We start from the raw sequence: 15,559 nt of genomic DNA on the forward strand, positions 1-15,559 counted from the left end.
ATGCAGCAGAGTGTCTAGAGTGGGGGCTGGCAATGTGGGACATCCACATAAGGATTGCAAAGGAGCTTAACTGGATCCCTCCAGGAAGCAGAACTAGTCTAGCATACATCTGTGGCCCATACTAATTTTTTTTTTATTTCGCAAAAGTGATACATTATTTCCCAGCTACATGCCATATACCTATCTATATATATATATCTATATCTATGTATATTTAACCATGGTGGGACCAGGTAGAAAATAGCATTACTCACCAAAATCTAGATGTGAGATCAAAATGTGAGGGCCATGCTTATGTTTATGAGCCACTCATTTAAATATAAATATTCTTGTCTTTCAAGAAAATATTATCATGCCTTTCAATTCTTCCCAAGCCTTCCTTATGTATAAACTGAATTTCAAAATTGAAATTGATTGCAGGTGTCTTAAGTATATTTTTCTAGGCCTTCAATTTAAACAAGTTACAGCAATACTCACCTTCATACAGTTTTTGATCATTATGATATGAATTCTCACTGACAGCAATAAAGACCATGGGGACCTTTCCTCATTTCCAGAACCAGATTTTTTTAATTTGGATCCTATTTTAGACTGTCAGAAGGGCTGTTTTCTGAGGAGAATCATTCATTTGATGATCCCTAGTACAGCTGCCTACCACATGTCCAGCAGCAGTGTTGGCATTTTTCATTTCCCCCCCCTTTCAGCCTCAGCACTGGAACCCATTACTTGGCTGGCATCTCATAAGTGCTGTGTTACTTTGACCCTTACTTCAAAAAATGATGTGTAATAGCAAGGTGGCTATTAATAACTAATAGCAGGCATGCACAGAGAGCTGACAGCAAAGAGGATGGCAGCCCTGAGAGATGACCACTCAGTTTCTTACTCTGCACAGATTGTAATCTCTAGCAAATATCATCCTTGTGCCCTAGGTCCACATCTGTAAAATGAGATACAATGCTTTGGCTTCCATGCCAAATAAGTATAACCAAATAACTGGGTGATCAGCTATGGCAATAACCAGAAGTGTGTAATTACCTGGGATAAAAGATGCAAAATCCCTCTGGATCATAATCACATCTTGCTCTTGGAGGTAATGGGGATCAGGTGTGCTCTATGTAATGGAAACCTCTGAATAATAGAGTGGCCACTGAAGAGATAGCTAGATTAGACCTGCTTTTAGCAGAGGTTGAATGAGATGAACTCAAAATGTCCCTTCCATTCCAAATTACCCCTGTGACTCTGTTCTAATGCTGCATCTCTGCAAACACATCTCCTTGGGCTGCTGGGGAGCAGAGTGCACATGGACAAAGCAGTGCTGCAGAACACAGCCTGCCTCCATCAGGGACTGATCAAGCCATGGACTGAACCAATTCAGGGCAGATTGATGCCTCCACCAAAAGCACTTTGGTACTTGTGGCCCCAGGCTCATCCTAGAAAGAGTATAGGTGGCCTTAGGTAGAACTGGGTCTCCATGGAGCCAAGCAATGGCAGGTTCATCTCCAGATCAGCTACCTAAAGGTAATTAAGGTCTACCACATTGGGGAATATGCTCTCTAGTTCACATTGACCTGCCATTTCATCTTACATCACCCCTGCATCAGTGTTTCAGTCCTTCTTGCTCAGCCTTTACATGACATAGCAAAATTAAGCCTTGTGGTTCCTATGGATTCTCTATGTGTCATCTCTCATGAAGTAATAAAGTGTGGGCTTTGTAAAAGCCCTATACCCTGACATTGGAAATAACACCATATATATACATATATATATATCCAGTTTATACAGTTGGGTTTTTTTAAAGCAGTGAGTAAAATGAGACAATTTTCAAAGTCTAATCAGTGCTCCCAGCCTGCAGGCAGGACAGCCCAACCCATCTCTTGGGTGGAAAGATAAATGAGAAACATAGGACATTAATTTATATATAAGGATCTACACTTCCTTGGGGGGGAAAAAAAAGAAAGAAAAAATATTCTCATGTTTTTGATGTGGTTGACTATGACACAGACTTCACCCTACAAGTCTTGTGCTTTTCTGTCTGTGTTACAGCTCATGGGGCCCTGGCCAGGCTTCCATAGTCACATTCACAGTTGCAGTTGTAACTGTGACTCTTATGTTAGGAACTGCTTTCTTAACTCTGCATGAACATCTGTGAATGCACATACAATAATATCCAGTAAGGCAAATGACATTTGCAGTGACCAGCTGCCTCCAGTTGTGAGGCAACATTGCACAGGGCCACTGTAGAATGAAGCACCCAGAGGCTTGCAGGGCTTACACAGTTGTGGTGTGGCTGAATTGGGCTGGGGATAAATGACATCATCCAGTCCTGGTGGCTGTAACTGCACTGTCCAATGGCTTGTTGCTTCCTTAGTCAAAAGCCAAATCCCTGGGGCAGAAACCAAGTCATGCCTGGGAGCAATTAAATGGCGCTCAAATTAGTACTCTGGTTCAGATGTCCCTACTGAATTCAACTCAGTCCAGCCCTCACAAGTTAGGTATATATTCTGCTTGTCTCAAAACACTTCAGAGAGCAGCAGGTCACAGGTCCCAGGCAGTTTTTGAAGTTTAGCCTCTTGTGGATGGACAGAAAGCTGGAGAGGATCCCGATACACCCCACTCGTGGGATTGCTGCCTGCAGCCTGGGCGTGTGCGAGCAGGCTCCCTGCCAAGCCTTGCTCCTACACACCAGGTCACAGGGCCTCCAACATCATAAAACAGGACTGAAAGTCAAAAATGCCAGCTATTTTCTAAAAATAGAAAAGATGAGCCGGCACAGAGGGAGAAGATGCATCCTCGCTGGTGGTTTAGCAGTGGGGGAAGAGGTCCAGTGCAGCAGCTGACCACAGCTCACCCCAGCATGGCTGAGCAGTAGAGCAACAGATTTCAAACATGTATTTAAATTAAAAAAAAGAAAACAAACCAGCAAATATTTTAAAAATCAAGATCTGTGTTTCGATAGTGCCTTGTATTTTGAAACTGTTAGTGGAGAAAGGAAAAGTGAAAACAACAGGAAGAGCTGAAAGGAGCCAAAAGTAATTTACTGTGGGCTTATTGTTTCAGTTTTCAACAAAGGAAATGGATATAAATGGAAACTAAATTGAAACTGAGGTCTCTGTCATTCAACAAAATACATCACTGCTACTAGTCAGCTACAATGCAGAAAGACAATTTAATTACTGATAAACAACTTTGAAGTTATACTTGTGTTTTACTGTCGTAATAAAGCTGAAAAAAAACCCAAAACAATAAAAGCTGAACTCAAGTCTTCAGCTTCAAGAAAAACATTGATAACACACACACAAAATGTGGAGGGAATTTTTTCAAGTCCATTGTTCACACAAGAGAATAAAAAAAAAGAGATCATTTGATCATTCTTCATTAAAAACTATTATTTCCTTAAGCTAGAAATGCTTGTTAAAAGTTTTGAGGGTTTTTTTTGTTTGTTTCTTTTATCTTTAGATTTCATAAAGCCACAAAAATTGAATTTACAATATTTTAAAGTTTGATTCTGGACTGTAAGCTTATTTCTCTTTTTTTCCTCTTTTGAAACTGAATACAATTGAATGAATGAGGACTTTGATTTCCTTTCTTATCTTTGCTGCTCTTAATATAGCTTTTTTTCATCTTCTCCATAAAACCCCTGTCCTTAGTGCCTGAGAATTATATGACAATGCTTAAACTATTGTCTTTAGTCTTGAAGATGTAATTTGAAAATGGAACAGGGAATTTTTTTCCTGGAAACCTTAAATTTACCTATTTTCAGTTACAATATCTTTTTACTTTTCTTCTTTGTCTCACTAGTTGCTCCACCAAGGACTTGTTGCAAAAGCTGTGCTTGGTTTTATGAAATTTAGTAAGTTTAAGTAAAGGGAAGAAATAAAGGGAAAAAATGTAGTAAACAAATCTTTCTTCTGAAGGAGAAAAAAAATCTGGAAAGCACTCATTTTGCTTTCAGGTAATTAACTGAATTTATGATATCCAAAATGCTAAACTTCAGTATGGGTTACATTTCCTGGCTGGGATACAGAGAGATTCTCAGAAAATCAAGGTTTGAAATAGAAAGCCAGCAGCAGCCTCATCTGGAACACAAGGAATCTCAGCAGAGGGGACAGAGCTTGAGAGTGCTGCCGCTCGGGACCCACGAGCTGAAATAGAGAAGCTGTCATCTTTGCTTTATTTTTAAGACATGTGAACAAATGAAAAGCCAGAAGGCAGCCCTGTGCTTGGTCCTGCTGTGGCTGTGCTAGCAGCCCTGCTCCCGTGCCCCGGCGCGGAGCACACATGCCACAGCTCCTGCTCTTATGTTACTGCTCAAGTATGCACCCAGCACAGAGCCAGCAGATACAGGAGATTTATTCTAGCTCTTGAGGTCGAGGACTCCTCTGCTTTGGATTCAGCAGAGAGGGAACTCTTTCCTCGTAGCACCACACAGGCTCTCTGCTTCGCAGCCTACTGTCAGTGCGTGCCGCAGATAAAACACATCTGAGAGCGTTTTTAAAGGATTTATCCATCCAAAGCACTGGGGAGCTATGTGCTGTCTCCAGTGTCAGAGTTAGGAGGCTTTCAACAAGGGATGATATTGCACAAAGTGCAAGCCAGAGGCTCCAGCTGCTGCAAACTTCTGCAAGCCATGTAAGTAAAGGGCTTTATTTTGCTGAAACAAACTTTGTATATTCTCTTGCCTCATAAAAACACTGAGATAATATAAATTTTAGATGAATTTCCTAATACTAGTAATGTTGCTATCCTGCTGTCTCTTTGAATAATGCATGTATGTCAGCACAATAATTAAATATCTTACCTTGTTTTGCTGGTGAGTCTTGTAAGGAGCAGAATCTGTAGCACTTCAGGCAGGCTCTGTTTGCTTTTCTGATCGCTTTTTCATTCTGTTTCTGAATCATTGCTGTTCTCTGTTTGTGATCAGCACAGAGACCTTTCTGATTTCTCTGATTTCTTTTGTTTCAAGGACAATGAGAAGCTGGCAGGGAAATGAAAAGGCTGTGAAAACAAAGAGCATAAAAGTAGTTTATAAAGTGTTGTCAGTGAACCCGAAAGTGGTGTGTAACCTTCACATTGAACTTGAGGTCTTGTGAAATTTTATGTGCTTTATAGTGACGTTCAAGGAGTCACAGATTATGTGACTAAGAGGAACATTAAATAACAGAAAAAATATTATGATTGTTTTATAAAATGTTACTTTATATTCATGCTCATATTTAAATTTGTCACTTTCTCTGTGGCTATCTGGAGCTTATGGCAGGCAATGGATCACCCTTCTCTGAGCTTCACAATGTAACCTAAAGTCATGAAATATTTCCTTGTCTTCTATGTAGTTCCTATACTTTTTGGCATCAATAGGCCTGGCAGAGAGCTGTTGAAATGCCAAATTTCTCTTCTTCTCTGTGAAGTCCTCCCTGCCTACATTTTGATTGCTGCCAAAATGTAGACATAGTGATAAATAAATGGAAGCTATATTACATTCACTGACTAGGTACAGGTGGTAGTACCCTGAGACAGAAATTTCACTCAGAATTCTCAGTGTCTTCCTGTTCAGAGAGTCTCTAGTTCCTTTGCATTCCTTATCCAGAAAGCATCTGATCCCTATGACTTTGCACATTCTATTTGGCTCACACATTTTCCCAGTTCCCAATGTCTTTTAATAGGCCCTTTCCCCCATGTCCACATGTGTGAAATGTGCAAACCCTGCTCTCCAACCCTCCCAGTGCAAACCCTTCCCTCCAGCCCTTCAACCCTGTCACACACCCACAGGTACTCAGCCCAACTGGATTTATTGCAGATATACCACCCCAATCATCTCTTGCATCAGGTGCTCAGAGGAACATGGATGTTGCCCTAAATAAAACCTCTGCCACATCTCCCAGCCCTTCTCTTGCCCTTCATTTCCATGGCAGTGCAGGATCTGCACGGGGAGAGGGGTACTGCCCATTAAGGGAGATGCCCACAAGTCTTTGAAGGCCATGGGAAGTCCCTCCTTGCTGTCAGCCAGGCAGTCAGACCTGGCTGCAAAAACAGCAAGGGAATGAATTGACCTGCTGGGCTGGGGGATGCAGTTTGCTGCTTCCAGGAATGCTGGGGAGCCACCTCCCTAAGCAAGCACAGGGAAAGGCTCTGCAGAAAGAAGTTTTCAGAGTAATGAGGATCACACCTTGAAGGTGCACTGGCAAGAGCAAGTCAGAGGTGAATGGTGTGAAAGTCAAACTTCTCCAATGATGGAAGAAGAACATGTTGCCTTTCAAGAGTATTTGGAGAATGAGAAAAAGTTTAATTTTCAGCACAGAGATGTGCTGAAAAAAGAAAACAGGAGCTGTTTTCTTTGCAATACAAAACTCAGTTATACCTAGCTGGTGCAACCACACTCCAGGGAGAAAACAGCAGTTTATATTACAGTTTTTGAATTTATGTATATTAATGTGTTCTCTTAGCAAATGCATCTTTTGAGTTCTAAAGCTTTCTGAACCTTTCATATAATCCTTTGCTTTCAAGCAACAGATGTCAGCAAGAAGCAGATGGTTCTAGCTTTGAATTTGAACATCTTTAAATACTTTGTGTATATTTTATGGTGAGGAATGCACTCTATCTTACTATGCAGAACTGATGCACTTAATGAAAAGTATCCATGTCTGGGTGCTTGATGTCACTTCCTAGCTCACAAACCGATAAATAATAAACCACATATTTTCCAGGATTATTTGTTATGAGATATTTTCATCTAATTATTCAGCTTGTGTTTTCAAGCTTGAAACAAACTGTGAAATGCTCTAATCTGATGTGAGCTCAAAGAGAACAAGCAACAAAAAGAGCCAAAGGAGCTGCCCCAGTTGTGAATTGCATTTTCACTCTGCTGTATCCTGTGAGCAGGCTGAAAGCTTCCTCTTGCACAGTTTCCCAGAGGAAATAATGCAGTGCCTATGGAAACAACTGAACAAAATCTTTTGATCTTTCTTACTCTAAACTTTCATTTTCAGGTGGTACAGCTATGAAATTTGATGAGTCTAACATAAGAATCTAAGAATATAAGATCTTAAATCAGGAATAAATTTGGGAACACAAATAGAAAGAAGAGATCTGAAATAAGAAAATAACTCATTTTCTTTCAAGGAAAAGAAATCATACAAACAGATTTCATCCAAATGGTTTGCTATTGGATCTTATTTTACTGCTCTAAAAAGTTCTTTTCTCCCTCTCTGCCTGATTTTCAGTGCTGAAGAGTTTGTTTTTTAAAGAAATCACCTGAGACAATCTGTGACATGCAAACTATTTAAACTTTACTTAATTGATCTCAAGAATGGATTATTGCATATATTGTCAAAGGTTGTAATGACATAAGAGATGTTATCAGTGCTCATACCTAGTGCACCAGCCTGATTTAGAAAAAGAGAAATGCCTCATTTCAACCAAGCTTCGGAGCTTTTGCCTCCCTCTCTGAGAAGGAATGGGACTGTTGAAGGGTTCCTGGTGCTGAGGGGGTGCTAGAAGGTCTCAGTGGTGATGCAGGACATGCTCTTTCCCTCTCTTTTTTCCTTTTTTCTTCAAGTCTTCTTGAAACCTTTTCCTTTCTCCCTTTTTCAGGATACAGAATGTCCTAATGCCAGGCTCTTCCAAATCAGGCTCTTTCCTCAAATCAGCCTCTCCTCACTCCACAGCACCTTGGCTGCTGTTCAGGCTCTGTGGGGTAGAGAAGGTTTGGGATGGAGAAGGGGCCTGGTGGGGGCAGAATGCCCCAGCACAGCTGCTGAGCCCAGCTGTCCTCGTGCTTGGATTGCAGGGCTAATCCCCATCTCTGCAGGTACAAGTGAAGTCACCTACATGTGAGCAAAGCAGGAAGGCTTTTTACCCTTGAAATCCGATGTTCAGGGCTAAGGGATGTTTTAATTACTGCCTTGCACTTAATTACTGCCTAATGTTATGAATTTCCTGGTGGTTTCCAGAGCCAGACATCTTCTGGGACAGATCATTACCCAAAACAACAAAAGACTGACAAATCTGGTAGCTTGACAAAAGAGAACATTTCCTCCAGTTCCATTTTGAAAGTTTTAAGATCTCTTTTCTATCCAATACTGTAGAGTTAAAAAAAAAAAAGAATGGAGAAAAAAGAAAATTATTGAACTGTTCTATTTTAATATATTATTTGACAATATCAGTTCTCCAGGTTTAGGAATCTACATACAAATGAGAAGGAGTTGTGAAAGCTTCTGATTGATGGACTGTCTTTCTTTCTGACAATTCTAATTATTTAAGGATTGGAAATGTTCAAATACTTCAAAAACCAGAGGCAGTATTTTGCTACTTGACAGCAGCATAACTCAAGAGAGTGGCTCTCCCAAATAAATCCTTGCAATATAAAGAGGTCACAACCAGATGTGTGATGCACTTAGACTTCTCTGGTGTCTATCTCAAGCCCTTTTTCTCTCTGTGAAGCCCTACTATCCATTACTGTTCTGGTACAACACTTCAGCTCATATATATTTATTTTGCCAACCACCTCTCAGGCTTACAGACCTGGGGCATGACTCAATGACTGTAGAACTGAGATCTTACTAAAAGTCTGTGAAGATGCAGCAAACTAAGAGTAGTTTTCCTGAATTCTGGAAATATGTGTCCATCCATGCCCACCCATAGATAAACAGTTCTTTGTAAAGAAGGAGAGAAAACAGCTTTTAATCCTTCCCATGGTGCTGTGTGCCTGCAGCTTTGTCATAGGTTCAGAGGTAAATAAAAACCCTGCAAACCTGCTAGAAAGCTCTCAATCTAGGTGTCGTACCAGATAATCAGCAAAACTGACCACAAAGGACCATAAGTAGCAAAAATATCTCCAGATGAGCAGTGTGGAGAGCTGAGAGCAGTGACCAGTACTGTGGTGCCTGTAGTGGAAAAGCCCTTGGAAGGGCAGGAAGCAGTGCAGTGACATTCCAGTGTGTAGATGGAAAACATGTCAGGAAGCTGCTCTGAGAGAGCTGCTGCAATGGAGGGGTGCAATGGGAACGTGGACTTTTTGCTGTGACTCTGCAGGAACAAATACCATCATCCTTTGTTGTCAACTGATGTTTGCTCATGCAACTTTTTTATGAGTGACTGCCCATTTCTGAACTTCAGTGAAGTAACTTATAAGCTTGATATCTTAAATGTAGCTAGGGGAAAAGAGTGAAGGAGAAAGTGGGAAGGGGAGGGAAATCTGCTAGCATTCATATTCCAGAGAGAATTAATTCTGTTTTATTTGTAAGGTTTCCTCTGTGGCTTTCAAGTTATTTCCTGAAATCTGCAATTACATTCATGCAAGATCTGCATCCAGCTTTTTCTAAAACAATGCTGAAGCAGAACAAGTGATAAGTAAACAATTTTTTTCTTTGAATGTCATCTCTGTTTTTGTTTATCAGCTGATGCTGTAGCAAGTAGTTTCTGCCTTGAGGGGCTGTTGACAGATGGTTCCCTGGGATAGCTCAGTATCTCAGGTACCTTGTCCCTCTGAAGTCCTTTTGAAATACTGAGAAAAATTCCAGTGTTCACCACAAATTGATTTTGGAACTTGGTAGTTCAGATCTTTGACAGCACCAAAGGCATGTGGTGGAGCGTGTGGGCAAAGGTGAAAGTGCAGGGAATCAAAAGAAAGCATTGGGACTGTTTGGGGGTTTTTGGTGACAATCAGGACCAGATTCAGTTTCACATGGTTGCAGCAACAAGGCACTGCCAGCATGCTCAGATCACTGCCTCAGTGCATGAACAACCTCCCACCTAAGTGCACAGTCACCAGCGTGGCCTCTGAACCACCTCCCTCAGAGGAAAAAGGGAATCCTGGAGGATTGTATTTGCGGAGTGCCCCATGGCGGGGAGGAATGATGAATCTGCTTCCATGTTCTCAGAAGGCTAATTTAGTATTTTATGATACTATTTTATATTAAAGAATGCTATAATAAACTATACTAACTAAAGAATACAGAAAGGATACTTACAGAATGCTAAAAAGATAATAATGAAAACTGGTGACTCTTTCCAGAGTCTCGACACAGCTTGGCACTGATTGGCCAATGAGTGAAAACAACCCACACCAGAAACCAATGAGACAATCACCTGTTGGATGAACAATCTCCCAACACATTCCACATGTGAGCAAAACACAGGAGAAGCAAATGAGACAATTATTGTTTTCCTTTTTCTCGGGGGCTTCTCAGCTTCCCAGGAGAAAAATCCTGGGCAAAGGGATTTTTCAGAAAATGTGAATGTGACACTGGAGGATTACAAAAATCCTTCAGGGTACAAGAGAGCAACAAAATGAATGTCTGAGCATCCCAGGTGGGCAGAATAACCCCCACTTACAAAGCTGAATATTTGGAAATTTATATGACCATTGTGTTGACCATACCAAGGCTGCTGTGTTCTTCTCCTTAGAGAAAATGCTCTCTGTCCATGGCCATTTCTTGTTCAGGAAGGAAAATGTTCAGGAACTGTCCTCTGGTCAGACTGGCCACCAGTGGTCATAGAAAAAGTAAGAATCTGTATTACCTGATAATTAAAATATTTTATCATTATAATTATTTCCAGACACCACATACACCTCGAATTTTTTAATCTACATATGTGGAGTCATCCTTCTTTTATTTATACCCACTTTTGAACATTAGTTCAATTCCTGTCACTTAAGTGGAAATGAGAGAAAAAACAACCACAACTTTAGGGGATTTCTGCTAAATTATAGAAGCTAGAAGATGAGACACATAAATGAACACAATACCTGTGGGGTTTGACTGGTCAAATACAATATTTTTTAAGAACATTAACTCAGTGTATGAGTAGAAAAGTCATCCTCATGATTATCTTCCTGGTTGAAAAAAATTGCAGTTTCAGGTCAACAGCATGCAGAGATGCCTGGAAGGTGTTGCCAAAGATGATCCCAAGAGTGCATTTATGCTGTAAATATCATATTTGAAATTAGTCAGCAACAGCTATGTCATCTTGATTTGCATGCTAATAAGATGATGAAATGATGCTCTGGAGAGATGGATGTACAGCTAGCTGGCAATAAAATTTCTTACTTTTCTGAAGTGCTGAAATTTTAGAATTCTCAGGGGTGTATTTCTCTGACTTTGCACTTAAATAAACACCCCACTGTGGACAGATCTAAGATACCACCTCACCTCTTCAAATGTCACACATTTCTTTCGGAAAACAGCACGTGCAGAAACTAATATATGGACGTTTTTTCATAGACATGAGCTATGACAAAAGTTTGCACATTATCAGCCTTCTTGTTCAGAATAAGGCTACCTTATGGTTGAGAACAAGCTGTGTTTCAGGGCCTGCTGGACTCTGAAACAGAGCACCAGACCCTGTTCCAGAAAAATATCCGTTCAGGGAGAAATATGAAATGCCTTCTCATTGATAAATGTTGTTTCCAAGACAATCTCTCTTTGAGCTACAGGGCCATTTCCAAATTGTGAAAGGATCCTGACTCCTTACAGAAAAAGGAAGGATGTGAAAGCCCAGAAAGGCACCTCTGTGCATGGGGTGGTGATGACTGTGGTGCTCTCCTTGTGGCAGATAAAGAAGCATGTGGGTCTTTTGACATCCTTTGCCTTCAAGGAAGCCCTTCCTCACTTTTTTTTCTCACAAAAAGACTGAAAAAAACCTTCTTCGCATCTCATCACTGAGAGAATTGTTCCATGCAGGATTTTATAAATCATATCTTGCTATATTTATGGAACTTATGACCCACACTTCTGCAGTCAGGGCTGTGGGCATATTTACTCGTACTGATTTCACTATAATGCTAGATGGCTGCCCCTTGTTGTAATGAGGTCGCAAACATTTTCCCTGTTGCTCTGAGCTGGTATTTTCCAGGCCATGGGAGTACTTTCCCCAAGTGTTTTACATATCGTAGCAGTGTTATGTCTTTGAGGGCTCAGTTTTCATGCAGGTGCCTAAAGTCATTCTTGAAGATGATGCTCCAGTGCAGACAGGATGTTTGGCTGATTTCTGCCTCAGATGGCTTTTACCATCTTTTCTTTCTTGCTGCCAGGGTTTTCTCTTGCTTCCCTGGGGACGCCAGATGCATCTAATGAGTCAGTTCCAGCTTCGGAGCTGAAACGGGTCATGGACAGCAGCCATATGTTGTTCAGATTCTTGCATGGAAGGGAATTTCCTTTTTCTCTTGCTGGACCAATTCACTCAATAAGAACTTGTTTTAGATCAAACTGGCATTGCTTTTAGCTAACTCAAACCTTTTCTAACCTCATCTTTAATTCCAATTTTTTATTATATGCTAAAATACGTTAAAAGAAAACTGGTGCCTCGGACAGTGTGGTTGCTCTCAGCTTAAGTGATAGGAAAAGGACTATTTAAACTCAAAAGTCACTGGCTGTAGCTGGTGAAAAATGACAGCATGTAGCTGGTGCCTCTGACAACAGTCAGAGGCAAGCTTCTCCCCAGTGTTGCATAAGTAGATATATAATGTATAATGTACTGCAACATCACAGCAGGCTTCCCAAATTGAAAACAAAGAGGAATAAAAGACTGCCGTACCTTGGCTCTTAAATCCCTGAATGTGTTGCCTGTGTTGATTAGTTACTTTGATTTGTGCTTCCCTGCACAGCTCATTTTTCCCTTTAATAAGAGTTTGGCTTGTAAATTGTCACTTGCATTTGCACCAAACAGTGCAATTAGGCTGGAGTGACGGAATATATTACATTGTTTGTTTTCCATTATGTTTATTCCAGATGGTTTTTGTCACTGACTCTTTTTCTGAGCTGGGCTGTTAATAAACATAGGATAAATCTAATGAATAAATTTGCCTGCTTGATGCAGATCTGTGGTGGTGGCTGAGATGGGTTTATGCAGCTGAGTAATGGGTGCTCAGAAAAACTACAGAAATGTCAATTCTTGCTTACTTATGAGAGGCAAACTGTGCCCATGGTTAGTGAGGGGTTAAGGAAGATGCTTGTGTGGTGTTTTTTCCTTTAAAAGATATACATTTAAAATTTAAACTGAGGTTATGATGAGTTCATGGTTGTGATGCTTTATTGCTTTTCTGAACAAAGGAAATGTTTTATGGTACAGCTACAGAGTGAGTACCCATTTTCAAGCTTTTCATTGTCAGGAAGCTCCTCTGTGCCCTTGAGTCAGCTGTTTCAGTTTTTGTCTTGGTTCCTGAACAAATACTACTTTCCTTCTTCAACCATCTTGTCTCATCAAATAGAAGTTGTTAAAAGTCCCTGACTAGGCTGGAGATACAAAATCAATTTTAGAAAAAGAACTGGAACATTTTGGAGAAAACATATGGGATAAAGAAGAAATGTGGATGTCTACAGGGCAGCAGGATTTGTCTTAATCTGTTCACTTGCCAAAGTGGTGTTGACTGGAAAAAAATGAATGCTGTGACAGCAGGTCTTGGAAAAGTCATAAAACTTGAGGAGTTTTCCAGTAGTGGCCTCTTAGTTTTTTCATCAGAAAGGAGCATAAGAAAACCCAGCATAAAATACAACATGCTCTGTCGTCTGTCCTACTATCTTGCAAAAGTTTCAAAAGCTGCATGAGAAGAGGTGCCTGTGGTTGCTCAGCAGTGGGATCTTGGTTAAAGAGCACATTTTTTTGAAGATAAGCTAAAAGCAGATTGTAGTAAATAAGTTTTGTTCCTACAAACATTTCCCACTTTCTCTGAACTCTTCCAGGGAGCTCATAAGCAGGAAGCTGCCAGCAGTGCTGCCTTTTGTCAGTACGATGTCTTCTCTCGTGTCTGCCAGCTGCTTAGCTCTGCTCTGAGCAGCAAAAACAGTGTCTCTGTCTCTGAAGGTAGTGCAAGGCAATGCTTCCCCAAGTGAACAACCAGGTAATGAAGACTGGAAGAAGAAATTGTTCATCTGGGCTCACACGGACCCACTTGCAGCAGGCTGGGGGCCCAGTCAGTGCCATGATCTGGGTGGCAGTGGAGAAAGGAAAGTTTCTAGGAACAGGAATAGACAAGGAAGGGGAAGGAGAAGTAAGAGATATGGGAACAATAATTGAAGAAGGCTCCAAAGGAATGCTCAGCTAAAAAAGACTAGAAAGAGATGGCTCTTTTGGTAACTGAAATATAAGGAAAAGGAGGATACAGCCTGTACCCACGGCACTGGGTGTCTGGCCAGGCTGCGAGGTGTGAGAGTGTTAACTCTTCTGGAATTAATTCAGGACATTCCAGGGCTTTAATTCACAGAGTAAAAATAAGCCTTGTGCCAGGCTTGTTGCCTATGGGGCTTATGTTCTGCTTTTTGATTCAATCATTTAGGAATGCAAAGCTCTTCTATCAGGTCTGGGCTTTAACAGCATCTTTGCTTTGCCATTACCAGTTGCTGACAGTGGAGCAGACCCACAGAAATTAAATCCATGGTAAAAAGCCCCATGACTGCCTGCAGCTGCTCAGTCAGGCTGCTCCTGTAGGGTCTGGTTCACATCTGGACTGTGCTTTCCCTCCTGTGTGTCTCACCCACCACACTCTTCCTGGGCACCACTGCATGGCCACCCATGCAGCAGGGCAATGGTGAGTCTGCTCCATAGATGCTCAATGAAGCCTGAGTGTTTTCTGTGAAAGAAGATAAGTTAACTACTTGTACATCAGATGCCCAAGACTTTCACTGGTGGGGAGAAGGAGAGTTTAGCTATCCCCAGCCTGCTCTCTTTGCATGCATTGTCACACTAAAATGCAGCAAGGTGCAAGTTGGACAGCAGAACTTGGAGGCAGACAAATGGGGCTTGGCCAGGATAGGACTTGGTTTTTGTAATTATGAACAATAGTTCCTGCTTCTGCCACTTCATTTACCCCAGTTTCTGGCCCTTGGAGGCCTCCAATGAGAGTTGCTTCTCATTTTGCTTCTTTCACTCTCCTTACTTTCAAGCTGACCATGATCAAACATTTTCGTGTCACTTTCCACACCACCCGGCATTCCTTTGGGTTGCAGACATCTTCAGATTTCAGAATTATTCTTCCTCTGCTCCCCAGACCCACCAGCTTAATTTTTCCTAGGATCCTTGAGGCTGGTAAGACTCTGTAATTCTCACACTGACAGGTGGTCTACTAAGAGGGTACATAAGGGAAAAACATTGTGGTGGTTTTCTTTGTCCTGTTAAAAAGTGGAGAAAATGCAGTGGGCGTGATATTTTTGTTGATTTATTTATGAGTGGTTCTTAGACAAAGGCGTATAAGAGAGAATCAAGGAACATTTACCAATTTCTATTTGGTTACTCCTTGAAAAACTGGAAATGACCATGATATAGTCTGATGATTTCCTCTGGATTTACACCAGTGCTAGTGAGAACATAGTTGAGTCCACTGATTTTAAATCACATCCCAATGGACATGGACAATATATGCAGTGTGTTAAAATCTATCTGAATGCTGATTAAGAGTTCAATAACAATGCCATTTACTGAGGATTATTTAAAAATGCATTTTCTTGCTTCACTACTTCCATGCACTCTCTTTGGGTCTTCTGTGATTATTGCTGTATTCATTGTATACCTTGGCCATAAAAATGGGAAGAAATTGCAAAGTCTGTAGTGAACTTTGTGAAGTATTCCA

The 15,559-nt window shown here is 41.0% G+C and overlaps 1 protein-coding gene across 3 annotated transcripts in view; it reads left to right on the forward strand.

Moving 5' to 3' along the window:
- The window catches only part of C1QTNF7 (C1q and TNF related 7), a 50,166-nt gene that overhangs the window by 10,023 nt on the left and 24,584 nt on the right, over positions 1-15,559 (forward strand). The window contains exon 1 of one of the 3 annotated variants that reach the window (XM_031066097.1): positions 4,166-4,629. The exons of 1 other annotated variant lie outside the window; for it this stretch is intronic. The gene's annotated coding sequence lies outside the window, so the exon portion shown is untranslated. Of the gene's footprint in view, positions 1-4,165; positions 4,630-15,559 lie in introns of those variants that run through there. One more of the 3 variants, XM_005415414.2, reaches the window with a different exon arrangement.

Source organism: Geospiza fortis, unplaced genomic scaffold (genome assembly GCF_000277835.1).
Source record: "Geospiza fortis unplaced genomic scaffold, GeoFor_1.0 scaffold40, whole genome shotgun sequence".
Lineage (NCBI taxonomy): Eukaryota > Metazoa > Chordata > Aves > Passeriformes > Thraupidae > Geospiza > Geospiza fortis.